This window comes from Parasteatoda tepidariorum, chromosome 8, assembly GCF_982258835.1.
Source record: "Parasteatoda tepidariorum strain Cologne lab strain chromosome 8, Ptep-v5.0, whole genome shotgun sequence".
Taxonomy (NCBI): domain Eukaryota; kingdom Metazoa; phylum Arthropoda; class Arachnida; order Araneae; family Theridiidae; genus Parasteatoda; species Parasteatoda tepidariorum.
The window spans coordinates 30,951,357-30,966,911 of NC_141762.1; the positions used below are offsets into that span (position 1 = coordinate 30,951,357).

Here is a 15,555-nt window from a genome sequence, read left to right on the forward strand (position 1 = left end):
AAACATAAATTAAAGTACTTAAACGATTGATTAATATATTATTGGACAAAAATATACATAATAGAATTTAAAAAAAATTGCATTAAAATTCAATAAAAAAGTTAGAAAAATAATTCTGCGAAACACGCACACACAGGCAATTTACAAATTTATTTTAAGATTAAGGCGATATATAAGATGTAAAGAAGTTTTAAAAAACTCTACTCTAAACTCAGCTGCACGACAGCCCATGGAGGGCCAAGGCCTACTGTGCCCATCTCAGTTTTCTGAACCTAGGGATCTGGGGTGCAGGAGCAGATATTCCGTTCAGGTGGTCAGCCGAACGCGGAACCCCCAGTGTTTAGTTCCCAATCATGCTTGGTACTTATTTATCGACCCACTGAAGGGATGAAAGGCTGAGTCAGCCTTGCCCGGCCCGAGGAACGACAGCGCGAAGCGCTACCGCTCAGCCACCGTTTTTCAGCCGAAGTTTTAAGATGATTAAAAATGTTGACTACGCATTCGTATTAATAATTATAAAATATATATTCAAGAAATTGATAAATATATTATTCCAAATCTATGCATACGTATGTATATTATTGAAATTGTATCAGTTATTGAAAAAGAAAATCAAAAATTAAAAAATAATCACATTAAGTAAGCACAATCTGGTGCATAATCATATTCTATCAGAAGCACGTCTTTATAAAACTAGACATTCGTTGAATAAAGTGTTTTTTATTCAAAATGCTTTATTTATAATTTCTTTACTAAATTACAAATAAATTATTAAATGACTAAAAAGAAACATCGTATTTTATAGTTTGAAAGAAATAAAAATAAAAGGATTAGCAAACGATTATTAGCGAAAAAAATATGAATGAAATTTTACACTACGCGCGAGAAGTCAAGTTCCTCGCAAGTTTATCACATTTTAATATTAATCGCCCCATTTAATCATTTTTTTATTGTCGCCAAATTATTTTTTCAAAAATAATTAATTTTAATTTTTTTCAGCTTCTAATAAATAAAAACAGTTGAAACTTTAGATTTTTGTATTGAAAAATATGTAGATTATTATGGTATAAAAAAATTCATACCTTATAATTCAAAATTTTTTCATCCTCAATTTAATTAAATAATAAAAAATAATTAATAATTACTAAAAATTATTTTTTTCATGAAATTATCTTTGGGTAAATGAGTTTTATGAGTGGGCGCAATTTTCTTCAAATTGCTTCATTAGTTTTGAAAATATGACTAAAAACGTAAAAAGTGAAATTAACATTAACGGGTACGAACTTTGGATCGCTCTCCTGACCAAACTATGGGGACCATATTTCCCAGATTGCGGCTACCCCCTATATTTTGAAGCTTAGAAATCCAAATATGTAAAAAAAAATACATGTTTATTCAGAGAAAGTACGTTTTTGTGTCTGATTTCGTAACTTAATTAATAGTTAGCACTAATTAATTAGCATATTTGAGGTCACCCCCGGGAACCATTACGATCGACGCTTAGATCGTGAAAATCCGATCATTAGAACAAAAGTTATTCAGGGTGATATCTTTTTTTTTTTGCGGACTGTACATTAACAGAAAAAAAATATGTATATTCTTATAAGAGTTAAAACCTAATGCCCGAGAAATAGTTTTACTAAATTTAATGATATAACATGAAAGGCCCAATTAAACTTTACATTCTATAGTTTTAAGAATCATATTACTTCAAAAATTAAAATGAACAGAAAGTATACATAAGCCTCATAATTTTATGAAATTTAATTTTGTAAACAAAGTTTTTTGACAACAATTTTTATCAAAAAATTTCAAGTTTCAATAAAAATCATTATTTAGAAACTAAGAAACGTAAAATAAAGAATGCTGACGAAACAAAAACAAAAAATCAATTCTTTTTTGTCGCCATTTTTAGTGCTACGAAAATTCGTCTTTGGGATTTGCCAAAAACAAAACAAGATGAAATTTTATTTTTTCAGGAGGGAAATATTTTACCGAAAAAACGAAAATGTACCAATTCCCACAACATGAAACTTTATCTTGGTAAACGTACGTTTTGGAAATGTTATTTCATTTGGAATCTTATTTATCAGAGTTCATGTGGCGATATGATTGTTTTGAACCTATGCTAAACTCTATATCGGCTCATTTTCCACCGAAATCCGATTGACTATTTTGATTTTAAATAAAGTGTTTTATTTTAAGGAATTGTCGCAAAAATTTTAAGTGTAGATTGGTGGCACTTAAAAACCGCCAAATCTGTAGCGGCGGTGGCGTTAATACGCAAGTACCGAATTTTTATTCCATACTTTTCTGAATCATATTACTTCAAACATTGGAATATACAAGAAGTATACATAAACACATAATGTTATACCATTTAATTTTTCAAAAAAAGTATTTTGAGAACAATTTTTATCAAAAAATTATAAACTAAAAAACGGAAAATAAAGAATTCTTAGGATAAAAAAACGATTTTAAGAATTCTTTACATTGAAATAAAAACTTTCATATTGTTTCTTTTTTTATTATTCTTATAGTTCTTAATCAGACGTAAAAAACCATTCTGTAGAGAACCATCATCAAATGAAAAAAAAAATATTTACAAGCAAATTTTTTATTGTAAAAATCATTGCACTTACCTGATTTATAATTCCCGGAGAATACCAAAATGATAAGTTCCTTGTTTGAAAACTTTATTCTCAAATAATAGATACATAGTTTATCCCTTCATTACTTTTAGATAACATACTACACAGCAATATTTTATAATTGATATGAATTTGAATATGTAGCTAAAAACAGAATAGCTGAATTCTAGTTGAACTTATTCTTTCAAAACTAAAAAATACTTACCAAGAAAACGATACAAATTAATTAAGAATCAGCACAAATGGCACTATTTCAAGTAACTTGGATAATGTTTTATTGTTGTTTTCCGAATTATATGGATACAGAAATATATACTATTCTATAACGAAGAAGAATATGCTATAACTATTACAATTCTGTATGTTCTGAATTCATATTTATTCACTGGAATGACGAAAGCAATGTTGACTTCACTTTAATTCGTAATGAATTGAAGACAGAAGAAATGCATTTTACCTTAATACAAACATCTGTAACAATATCCGAAATCGGAAGTCATCAGTTGCAAGTTTGTTGATAATAGAAATAAAAAATTATTGAGGAATTTTTCTTCAAATGTTTGGCGTGTTCTGTTCCTGAAAGATTTACTAATATTCTGGAGATTTTTTTCAAGTTCTTCGGCCTTTTCCTTAGGGAAATTTTGTTTCTTATTTGCTGCTAAAAAATGGCGTCTTATTCAGTCAATGATTTTGATGGAACTAAATGAAAACGTGATAAATTAATGTCCGATATTTACAGGCTCCCGCTAGACGGCGTACTCGAGCGTTACGATCGCGAATAAAGATCACGTTGATAAAATAATTAATTAATACAGAACAGCTCAACAGGCTAACTTTTTTTTAATCAGAGCTGTAAGCTAGCAAACATCACTGATGTTATTTTTAAGATATTTGATAAACTGAATTGTCTATAGCTAATTTTAAAACAATGGCTTTCAGTTAAGCAAACGAGAAAATTCCATTTCTTAAATGTTTCTGAATTTAAAAATCTAATTAAAAATCTATAATCGGGCTTCGCCATTTGTTTACAATTGTACTCATCTCGCTTTATGTTGAATTTCGTATTCTTAGAATCTACCGTTTATCCATAATCCGGTATACAGACGCATACGCACATACACACGTACAAATTCGTTATTTTATTATCTATATAGATTAGAAATTTTATTCTTTGTGTATGCTTCCCTTGAAAATGAATAAAATAAGCTGAATTACAGTTTTGAGAAACGAACTGTTATGAACGACAAGAATTTTTATAAGAAAAACGTAATTCTTTATTTTGGAATTACGTTTAATAGAAATTCTCGAGGAGATATACTTATGAAATTTTTATAAATGCATATTCTTTTCATACTTTGTTCAATATATTGTTATTGAAAAGAAAATAAATTTTAAATTTTGGCGTTTTTTTTTTGCTAGCATTTTACATAAAGAAACAAAATAAGCGACATTCTAAATAAATTATAGATTATTGATGGGATATAAATATTATTATTACCGGTTAAAAATAACATCTTTGTGATCCTTCGGCAGAACCCTTAGGTTCCGTAAAAGAGTCCGAAAAGGTTCCGGAAGTTAGGATATTTTTTTTTGATTAGTTATGATTTTGAAAACCTGTTAAGGAATTCGTATCGAATTAGTAAACCATTTAAAAAATTTAGCACATTAAACATTAGTAAACATTAGTAAAAAATTTTAATTTTTGATTATTTTTATGAAACTATATTTAATTAAAATTCTTATGAAGGAAGAAAATTCAATACATTGTTTTTTCTACTAACAATATACTGAATGAATTATGAATAGGATATGCATCTATGAAAAACTGCATTAGTATTTCACATCGAAGAAAAATACGCTAACTCAACAATGAAGAAGTATGTTTCGCTGATGCATATTCTTTACATTCATTTTCGTCCTCTTTCTTTCTTATTTTAACGGAAACCATATTTCAGCTAATTTATTTTCAGCTTAAACATGCGCTAAAATCAAATTAAGAACTAGAATAAATGCCGCTCTAGACCTGTGAATTCATAACCCAATTTTAAGACTGATATAAAACCTAATTTTGAGACTAATCTTGAAGATAAAAAAACAATTTCATTTTCCATTAATTAACGAAATAATAAATAGCATTTTGATGGTTCCATATTTTCAAAATAATTAAAATTCTTTCGTTCATTAATATGTTAACAATCGCAAAGGAAATTAATTCACGAAGTCTTGGGGTTGAGCCAAAATAATGCCGATCATTTAGGGTTTCACAGACGAAAAAAATTGGGAGGCGCTGTTCTAGATGGTAATTGTTATTATTTATTTTGCATCAAAAGTTTGCTTAATACATAGAAAAAGTAAACGGAAACAAGTAAATAAATAAAACAAGCTAGCTCCCCAAATGAAAATATTTGCTGCATTATATGAAATCTCTTCACTATAACTTGTATGACATATAATAGAACTGTATTGGAACTTATGGAATCTATATAAGAGCGTGAAATCAATTCTTTGTGTTCTGATGACGAAGATATTTAAGCTTTTTCTATTAATGATCGAAATGCTAGGAATGCGAAGATAACATTTGCTGTTATATAAGTACAAGTGTTATGAAATTATAGATATTTTATTTGTGTTTTGAGCTAATTCCGTAGTATCTTTTCTACATTACTATGAAAAGCAAACTAACGTTCATTTCGATCGAAAATAGTTTTTGTTAAAGATGGATAATATTAACCTTCTATCATTTCATTGTTATTGTTAGTCCGTAATACCCCATATTACGTATGTAAGCAACTTGCAATGTATAGTATTTATTAATTTTAAGTACACTAATTAAAACGTACGTAAAAAAACCAAAAAAAAAGCAGATTATTATATTATTTTTTCGACCCTTGAAATGGACAATTAAAGTCCATTTTTTTTAATAATCTTAATGCATTCGGAATTTCTTGAAACTCCTAGAAAGCACTTTATTACTTTCCTAAGAGTTATTAAGTTATTTTTAAGCAAAAAACGCTTTCGTTTCACCAGAAACAGAGAGTCACGTGATTATTCCGGAATTGACGTCACACGACGTGCCCATCTGCCGTTCATTTACAATTGTTGTGCTGTGAAAGCTAATACGTTCTTGCCTTCACTTAAATTTTCATAATTAAATCATTCAGATGGTCAATAACCATCCGTATAATAAATTGAGCTCTAATGTAACTTACTAAAAATGTGGGTAACGTATTTTTATAATATGGTAAAGTTTAATGGTACCCACTGACGCGAATAGTTGACGAAATTTTCCAGTTCTGAATATTTAAGATATTTTAGTTCAATAAAAAAAGATGCTAGAATGAGTTTGTGTATGTCTGGTATTATTGTTAAAAGGATGGGTTATAAATACAAAAAAAAAATTTTTTTTTCTTTGATTTTTTTAAAAATCATATTAATCAATTTTAAAGTTTATTCAAATTCCCTTCGAAGATTTATTTTTACGTTAAGTGAAGGAAATGTTGAATTAATTTTTTACATAGTACAGTTTTAGATTTTAAAATGTAGGAAAGCATAAGTTATTGATATTTTTTATTTATTTACGAATGAATTCAAAGCAGTGAATTTTCATCAGCATAGCAGTAGCCTTTTAAAAAACTTGTGATCTCAGCAAAACTTTAAATTCAATCTTTCAAAAAAATTTAAAAGTTAAAAGAAAAAAATTAATATATTCCAGTAGATTTTAGTAACTTTATTTTAATTACGTTAATCTATATCATAAGAGTACTTGAAATCAAGCATATGCATTTATTTAGTTCTACATTACAGAAACATGAATTAATTTTATAAATGCATATAAAAATAATTTTTCGCCGTAGCAAAGTTCCTATTTACTTAAAGAATAAAAATAATGACAAAAATATAAACATTTCTATCTATTTTTCAATTAATTAATAAATAATAAAGAATGTGCATTAGAATTTTTTTCTCCATTTTTTATATGTTTATTTTTTATTATTATTCTCTAGTTTTTAATTAAAAATGCATAATGTATTAATTTTACTATTTTTGAATTTTTCATTGCAAGCATTGACAAATAGTTTGCAAAAATGAGAAGAGAAATTAACATTAACCATATTTTGTAAATACTACGTTACAGGAACAGAAATTAAAATTTGCAAATTTAAAAGTGGAAATGAAAATTTCTAAATGCAGCGAAATTCCTATTTACTCAAGGAATAATAAATATAAGTGTTAATATGAATGTAAATATTTAATATATTGTAAAAAAAAAACAAGACATTAACTGCACTAGTAAATATTTACTTAAGAAGAAAATCCTTCAACTCAGTTGAAAAATAGGTAAATAAATAAAATGAAGAAAGAAAGAAAAAAAGGAAGCAAAATTAAGTTACATTATTTGAATTTTTGTATTATAGCACATAGATTGTAGTATAAGATAAAGTTGAATGATAAGGAATTTAATTAATATGCAATACAGTAAATAAACGAAGAGATATTTTATAAAAGTATTTAATGAAAAATAATAACAGCGAAGTATATGCTTTTGCGAAGCGTTCTATTTACATCTCTGAATGTTGCCACCTTTTTATATGAAAGTTAAGTTATTCTCTGCTGTTATAAAATTAAACTTATGCGAACCTTACATTCGGCCCCGCTCAATGCTAAATGTAGATATTTACATTGAAGCGTAAACATTAAGGTTCTAGGAGAGATTTTGTCTAAAGGTCTGGTTTCTTAGGACAAGCGCCTTATCTCAGCGTCAGCGGGACGTCAACGTCCCGCTGACGCCAACGAAATACTGGTTTGTTAGCTCAAGGCCTGGTTTCTTAGAACTAGCGCCTTATCTGGGCGTCAGCGGAAAGTTGACGTAGAGCTGACGCCAAAAAAATACTTTTTTGTTAGCTCAGCGTGAGCAGTCGGTCCTACGCAGACATTATCTCTCATTGCGCATGCGTTAATAACGTAAACAAATATTTATTTTGAATTTGTATTGATTTTGTTATTATCGACCAGTGTTTTAGAGAACAAATAATGACTTTGTCCAAGAAAAAACACATTATAGCTGAGTTAAATGAAGAGTGCTATGTTTATGAAGAAGCTATGTTTAATGTCAAAATCAAAATCTTGGCTGATTTCAATGTGCTGTTGGATGTTGTCCGCCATTGCTTCTGTGGTTAACGTCACGTTGTAATCCAACTGCAGTTGAGTTGGACGGCAATTGTAGTTCAAGATGAGCGTTCGATGACGCATACTATCAAACTCACAAATGGACCAATCAGAGGTTAGCGCTGATTTCCAGCTGACGGCGTCCTGTCCTAAGAAACCAAGCCTTAATAAGTCTTTCAGGCGGGCGTCGATTGCGTCGCAGATCGTAGCGGCTCGATATGATGTTCGGGTAATTTTCAGAATACTGGATGTTTTCTACTGGATGTAATTCGGAAACTGATTCTTCCTCTTCTTCCGAGCTCTCTTCTTCTTGGGTGACTGGCGCATCTCGCATGTGATATGGACGAAGATGTTGTACGTGAACAACTTTCAAAAGATTCTTTCTTTGATCCATAGACTTGATCTCCTAGCGGTAGGATAAAGTTGAATGATAAGGAATTTAATTAATATGCAATACAGTAAATAAGCGAAGAGATATTTTATAAAAGTATTTAATGAAAAATAATAACAGCGAAGTATATGCTTTTGCGAAGCGTTCTATTTACATCTCTGAATGTTGCCACCTTTTTATATGAAAGTTAAGTTATTCTCTGCTGTTATAAAATTAAACTTATGCGAACCTTACATTCGGCCCCGCTCAATGCTAAATGTAGATATTTACATTGAAGCGTAAACATTAAGGTTCTAGGAGAGATTTTGTCTAATAAGTCTTTCAGGCGGGCGTCGATTGCGTCGCAGATCGTAGCGGCTCGATATGATGTTCGGGTAATTTTCAGAATACTGGATGTTTTCTACTGGATGTAATTCGGAAACTGATTCTTCCTCTTCTTCCGAGCTCTCTTCTTCTTGGGTGACTGGCGCATCTCGCATGTGATATGGACGAAGATGTTGTACGTGAACAACTTTCAAAAGATTCTTTCTTTGATCCATAGACTTGATCTCCTAGCGGTAGGATAAAGTTGAATGATAAGGAATTTAATTAATATGCAATACAGTAAATAAGCGAAGAGATATTTTATAAAAGTATTTAATGAAAAATAATAACAGCGAAGTATATGCTTTTGCGAAGCGTTCTATTTACATCTCTGAATGTTGCCACCTTTTTATATGAAAGTTAAGTTATTCTCTGCTGTTTTAAAATTAAACTTATGCGAACCTTACATTCGGCCCCGCTCAATGCTAAATGTAGATATTTACATTGAGGCGTAAACATTAAGGTTCTAGGAGAGATTTTGTCTAATAAGTCTTTCAGGCGGGTGTCGATTGCGTCGCAGATCGCAGCGGCTCGATATGATGTTCGGGTAATTTTCAGAATCCTGGATGTTTTCTACTGGATGTAATTCGGAAACTGATTCTTCCTCTTCTTCCGAGCTCTCTTCTTCCTGGGTGACTGGCGCATCTCGCATGTGATATGGACGAAGATGTTGTACGTGAACAACTTTCAAAAGATTCTTTCTTTGATCCATAGACTTGATCTCGTAGCGGTAGGATTAAGTTGAATGATAAGGAATTTAATTAATATGCTATACAGTAAATAAGCGAAGAGATATTTTATAAAAGTATTTAATGAAAAATAATAACAGCGAAGTATATGCTTTTGCGAAGCGTTCTATTTACATCTCTGAATGTTGTCACCTTTTTATATGAAAGTTAAGTTATTCTCTGCTGTTATAAAATTAAACTTATGCGAACCTTACAGTAGCGATGATGAATGCATATTTTTCAGTGAAATATGAAAATACTACTTTTCATGAAAATACTGATTTGTTTTAATGCAATACCGAATAATAAAATCATTCATCAATTGTATATCATTTCTGTATATCATCCTAAGTGTATATCATTGATTTTAATCAAGCAACTAATCTGTAATAAAGCATTATTTTAAATAAAAAATAAGTGGAATAAAATAATATTTTCTATCAACTTTAACACCACTGATTTCAGCCAAAAAAAAATTTTTTTTTTGATTCCCTGTGAAAGTTGCATAATCATTTCTTAGGAAATTTTAGTGATAAATAAATAATTTGAAGTTCTAAAATCTTTCTTTCCTTTTGCACACACACTCAAAACCGTAAATTTAATTCACACAATTTTTTCTAATAATTTACAAAGGATGTTCATACGATATAAATGATATCAAAACTAAAAGAGCATTGAAATAGCCTTTGCGGTGGAGGCGGCACGTTTACATTCAGCACATGTGACGTCATAACCAATCAGGGATCGTTTTTGATTGCATTACTTACGGAAGCCTTATCGAGCAATTGAAATGTTTAATAACTAAATAATTAAACATTTGGAGAAAACGAAAAACAATACGATTTTCGGTTTCAAGAGAGAATGCCCAATAAGTTACGATTGAAAAAAAAAAATTGAGAGATGCTGTAATTGTTTATTACATGTGACCAACACCATGAATAAGAAAATTCGGTAAATGAGAAAACAATCCAAAACACTAAAAAAACTTTTGATCTAATAATTTATTTTCGCGCACTAAATGTAATCTTGATTGTCATCTTTCTTAGGACAGTATTTTTCCCCATTCACTTAATTAAATTAAAATTAAAAAGTAAATAAATTTCACAGTGCACAAGTTTTAGAATAATCTTATTTTGGATAATTTTAGTGGCAAAATCTAGATTTGCAATCTTGAACAAAGAGTTCTACTTTAAAAAATATATATTGCTGAGAAACTATTTGACTCATTTCTTTCCAATTTTGGATTTCTTCCCTTAAAATTCATTGTTTAAGTTAACGCAAATTATATTATAATTTATAATACATTTTTAAGAGATTAGAAGGCTCCGATCCTTTCTCACTCCGATCCTTGCTATTTGCGTCGCATTCACCAATGATTTTTTCCCCCTCAACAGCCGATATTTTTCTCAAAAATAAGGAACATTATGTCAACAAAATGTACACAATTATTTCAGTTTTTCGTAAGAACATTTTGTAAACAAAATATAGATTTTTTTTCAGTTTTATGTAAGAACATGTTTTCAATACGATAATCGTAATGAAATGGTGACGTAATGAATGGTTAACCGTAACTATATCAATATAGTGAGAAAAAAAATTGAGTCTAAGGAAAACAAATATTTATATTTCCTTGCTCAAAAAAAAGAAATAAATAAGAAGTAACTTTACTCCTCAACGAGACTTTGGTATTTCTTTCTTTTGTATTAATTTTTTTTCTCCAAAATTTCAATATAAATGCTAAGATTTACATCTAGTAACACCGAATTTCTCTCTTTTTCTCTTAAGTAACTTTCCATTGCCTTCAACCTTAGCACGAAGATATGACGGAAAGACAATTAATTCTACATCAATGGATGAATAGTCAATGTTCAAAGCAAAAAAAGTTGATACATTCAGGAAAATAAAGGCATTTACAGATATACCAAATTTCAGAAAATTAGAATTTTGAAAAAAAAAAAAAAAAAAAAAAAACTACCTGGCTTTAACTTTAGAAATAAAAGGCTCTTTAAATCTGTCAAATTTTAAGTCCGTTGCTGCATTCCAGAGAGATGCAGATTGCAGTATTTTTTACTACATTATTAACAATTAATATTTCCCGAATCAATTATCAAATGTTAATTTTTTTTTATTTCGTCGTACTTCCTACTTATTTTTCTACATCTTTATTTTTCTCCAAAATTTCAAATCTTTTAATATTTGCGCAGCATAACTAAATGCAATGTAAGAAAAAGCGAATTAGCTTCACAGAAGAAGCACTTAAGAGTTTTTCTATTACTACAAGTTTAATAGTTAATAATGCTCGAATGTTAATTTTTCTACAGACACTACCCACGTCAAAATTCATGCTGGTACTAGCAACAAAAATTTGCTAGTTTTTGCTATGTATTGCTAGGTCTGCTAGATTTTCATGCTAGTATATGCTTGCCAGCATCACATGCTAGATACCTAGCATACATCGTACTAACATGATAAGCTATGTACAAGCATCTCATGCTTATAAGCTGTTTTAGCTGGCTCCCAAGCATGGTAAGGTAGGTACCATAGCAAGCTATTATATGCTTTTTTATGCTTGCCAGCATCACATGCCAGATACCTAGCATACATCGTACTGGCATGATAAGCTATGTATAAGCATCTCATGCTTATTAGCTGTTTAAGCTGGCTCCCAAGCATGGTTAGGTAGGTACCTTAGCAAGCTATTACATGCTTTTTTATGCTTGCCAGCATCACATGCTAGATACCTAGCATACATCGTACTAGCATGATATGCTATGTAGAAGCATGTCATGCTTATAAGCTGTTTTAGCTGGCTCCCAAGCATGGAGAGGTAGGTACCTTAACAAGCTATTATATGCTTTTTTTGCTTGCCAGCATCCCATGCTAGATACCTAGCATTCATCGTAATAGCATGATATGCTATGTGCAAGCATCTCATGCTTATTAGCTGTTTAAGCTGGCTCCCAAGCATGGAAAGGTAGATATACCTTAACAATCTATTACATGCTTTTTTATACTTGACAGCTTAATGTGCTCTACAGACAGCTTAGGCGAAAACAGAATTTTTTATTTTTATCAAATCCTTAGACCTTGTTATATTTATTTAAAGTAGGTCCTTAGAACTTATTTAAATTTTATTATGAAGATTATAAAATTGTTATTATGGAGAGTAAATAAATACAAAATTTGTAAAATGTAAGAATAAAAAATGCAAAGCAGTTTGCTTCCCTATAAGGTCTCTTCCAGATGGTTATGTGTTAAAAGTAAAAACCTTACAGACTTTATCTTTAGTTGGAAAAAGCGGTAAAAACTGTTCAACTTTGTTGTTATCATTCCAAAAATATTTTTTGTGTATTTATTAAGTCTCATATAAGGCAAAATTCATGCATGCTCATCAAAATTCAGACTGGTACCAGCAACAAAAATATGTTGATTTCAAACTCATGCTGGAATAGCAAAAATTCCTAGAAACGGATGGTAGAATTCTCTTGCTGGAATAGCAAAAATTCCTAGCAACCGATGGTAGAATTCTCATGCTGGAATAGCACAGAAAACTAGCAAGTGATGACCGTGATTGTTGCAAGACTAGCAAGATATTCCAGCAACACAAGCTGGTATCTGTATGCTAGACAAGCAAATAAAGTGTACCAATACATACCATGACATACTAGTAATTTTGCTGGTACAAGCAAATATTTTTGCTAGATCATGCTGGTTTTTTTTTTTTTTTTCGCTGGTATATTGCATTTCAAGCTTGTCTAGCAAATAAATAGCAAAAATTTTAACCTGAATCTAACTTTAATACTAGTTCATTATCGCTGGTATACATAATGTATTTAAATTTGCTTCATTTAGAAATATTTTTGGGATTACATTCAAATTAAATATTGCATTCGCTATAATGTAACCAAAACATATTATTAACAAGGTTTCCTGGAAACATGAGGATGCTTAAGAACATAATAATGATATGGAATTTTTTTTTCTATTAATTTAGGTTTTCTAACCGAAATAGCCAGCATTTTCACATAGTTCTATTTGAGAAATATACAGCTTGACATTTCTAGCCAAATGAATTTCTTAGGCAGCAACAGAACAGGGCCCGTGACTTTTTACATTACATAGAATATCACGTTAAAAAAAATTTAGTCAATATTGCAGAAAAATATATTCCCTTAAGATTCTTTCATTCAAATTTATGTCCGACTTTAATTTGAAGTAATGTTTCTGAGGTACAGATCAAAATTAAATTAACTATTTTTTACGTGTAACGAGAAAAATAAAAACATAGTCCATCTTTATTACATATTGCAAAAATATTCATTTGCATATAGTGATGCTATGAAAATGAATTGAGCAAATATTTTTTTTAATTTTACATAATGCCTTTTAATTGTGTAAAATGTGCATTTAATAAAAATTGTAAGTATTTTCAAAATGAACACACATAATTATTTCATGTATTAATTTTATTTATATAGTATTATTATTATCTGGGTTGGCTGTTCAAAGACGAATATAAAATAAAAATATAAAATTATAACATGACAAGCCTTAAGGCTTGTCATGTTATAATTTTATAATTTGTTTATACGTTTAATTCGTTACGTTTAATTGTTATAATTCGTTTATACGTTTAAATCACATACAACATCCAATTTATTTTTATAATGTAAGTCATAAATATTTGTAAAGACAATGGGCTACGTAACAAAAGAAAATTTAACCCACGTGGTTTTTCTTGCTTGGTCAATAGAGATATTCACGCTGCATGCGAAAAAACAACATTTGCCAATTTGATGGAAATTCAAACAAAACCTTATTAGTAAATTCTTCTTCGGAAAATATATTTCGCTAATCAGTTTCTTATTCTCATAACCAAAAACCATAAAAGAAAATATTTTTTATACAGTAGGAATGGTTCTTGAGATTTTCCACCTGTGTCAAGCATATATGTGTCACCTGTGTCAACTATATATAGTTGAGATAGTATTTCAACTCTATGGTGTCAATATGTTCCGCAGTTACTCTAAAATGAATATTGTGCTTTTTCGATTATTAAACTAGTTACCGTTTAAGGAATTTTGCAATTGAAAATAAAATCTAAAAAACTAAATGAAAAACAATAAAAAACTTTCTCTCTCATCCTTTGGGATGTTTCCCAAACAGTCGCCAATAGCCCGAGGAGTAACTCTGAATCATATTTTTATTTCCCATTTGGTTCTTTTCAAACTAGTTAATATAACTGTTGTGTTAACTTTATAACGAAAATAATATTTGAGGGGTCAATTCCATCTGGGGTCAATTCCAAAGATGCGGTAAAGAATGAGTGCCTGTTTGAATTGCCATTGTGTCGTAAGAAACAGGGATGTCTTAACAGTTGGGCAAACAGGACAATGCCCAGGGGATCCCAAAATACTTTCTCAATAAAAAGATATTTCACTACCTGTTAAAAGTATTTGGTATCCAGAGATTGAGGGTGCTCCACGTGTTGGCAGGGTGTTTGCCCTGGGAGCCCCAAAAGTAGCTACGCTACTATTTAGAAACCCATAAAAATCACCCACAGCTCTCGTACAGCTTTAGAAATCAAATGCTCAATACCTTGAATTATGTAACGTTTAAAATAAATTTGAAAGACCTATTCATAATGTGCGTAGCTTGCTTTTCCGGCAAATCACACCGTAACATAAGAAAATTTCGTGAAAAAATTAGTTACTTATTTTTATTAGAAAGTAATTAAATTTTTATTAAAAATATGTCCTTTATTGTTCAATTTAATTAATTTTCGAGATCTTTACAGTATCCAGTGTTAAGCTTGATCACTGTGATTTTAAAAGTTTAATTTAAGCTTTAATAAAATCTTCAATAAAAGCTTTTAAAAGCTTTAATAAAATCTTCATATTAGCCAGCATTTAATTAATGTGCAAGTACATAAAAAAAGAGAGAAAGAAAAACTGTTAGAACAATGTTGTCCTTATTTTTTTTTTTTTTTTTCTTCATAATTGTTGTCATTGTCACAATTCTGTCATTATTTTCGAAAGCAAATATCAAAAACTGTTTTTTTTAGTGAATGTAAAGTTAAGAAACAGTACATTTTTGCGATAACTAGATAAAAAAATATATATTTATTTATTATCTATATGCATTTTATTAAATATGTTTATATAGAGTTATTAAATATGTAGATTTATTTTAAAATATTTATTTATTATTACAAGGAACATAAAACCCTTAATTATATATAAATAATTGATAGAAA

General features: G+C 29.5%; 1 protein-coding gene across 1 annotated transcript in view; it reads right to left on the minus strand.

The window, feature by feature from the left end:
* TfIIS (RNA polymerase II elongation factor) overlaps nucleotides 1–15,555 on the minus strand; it is a 62,474-nt gene that overhangs the window by 32,728 nt on the left and 14,191 nt on the right. The gene's annotated exons all lie outside the window — the stretch shown is intronic.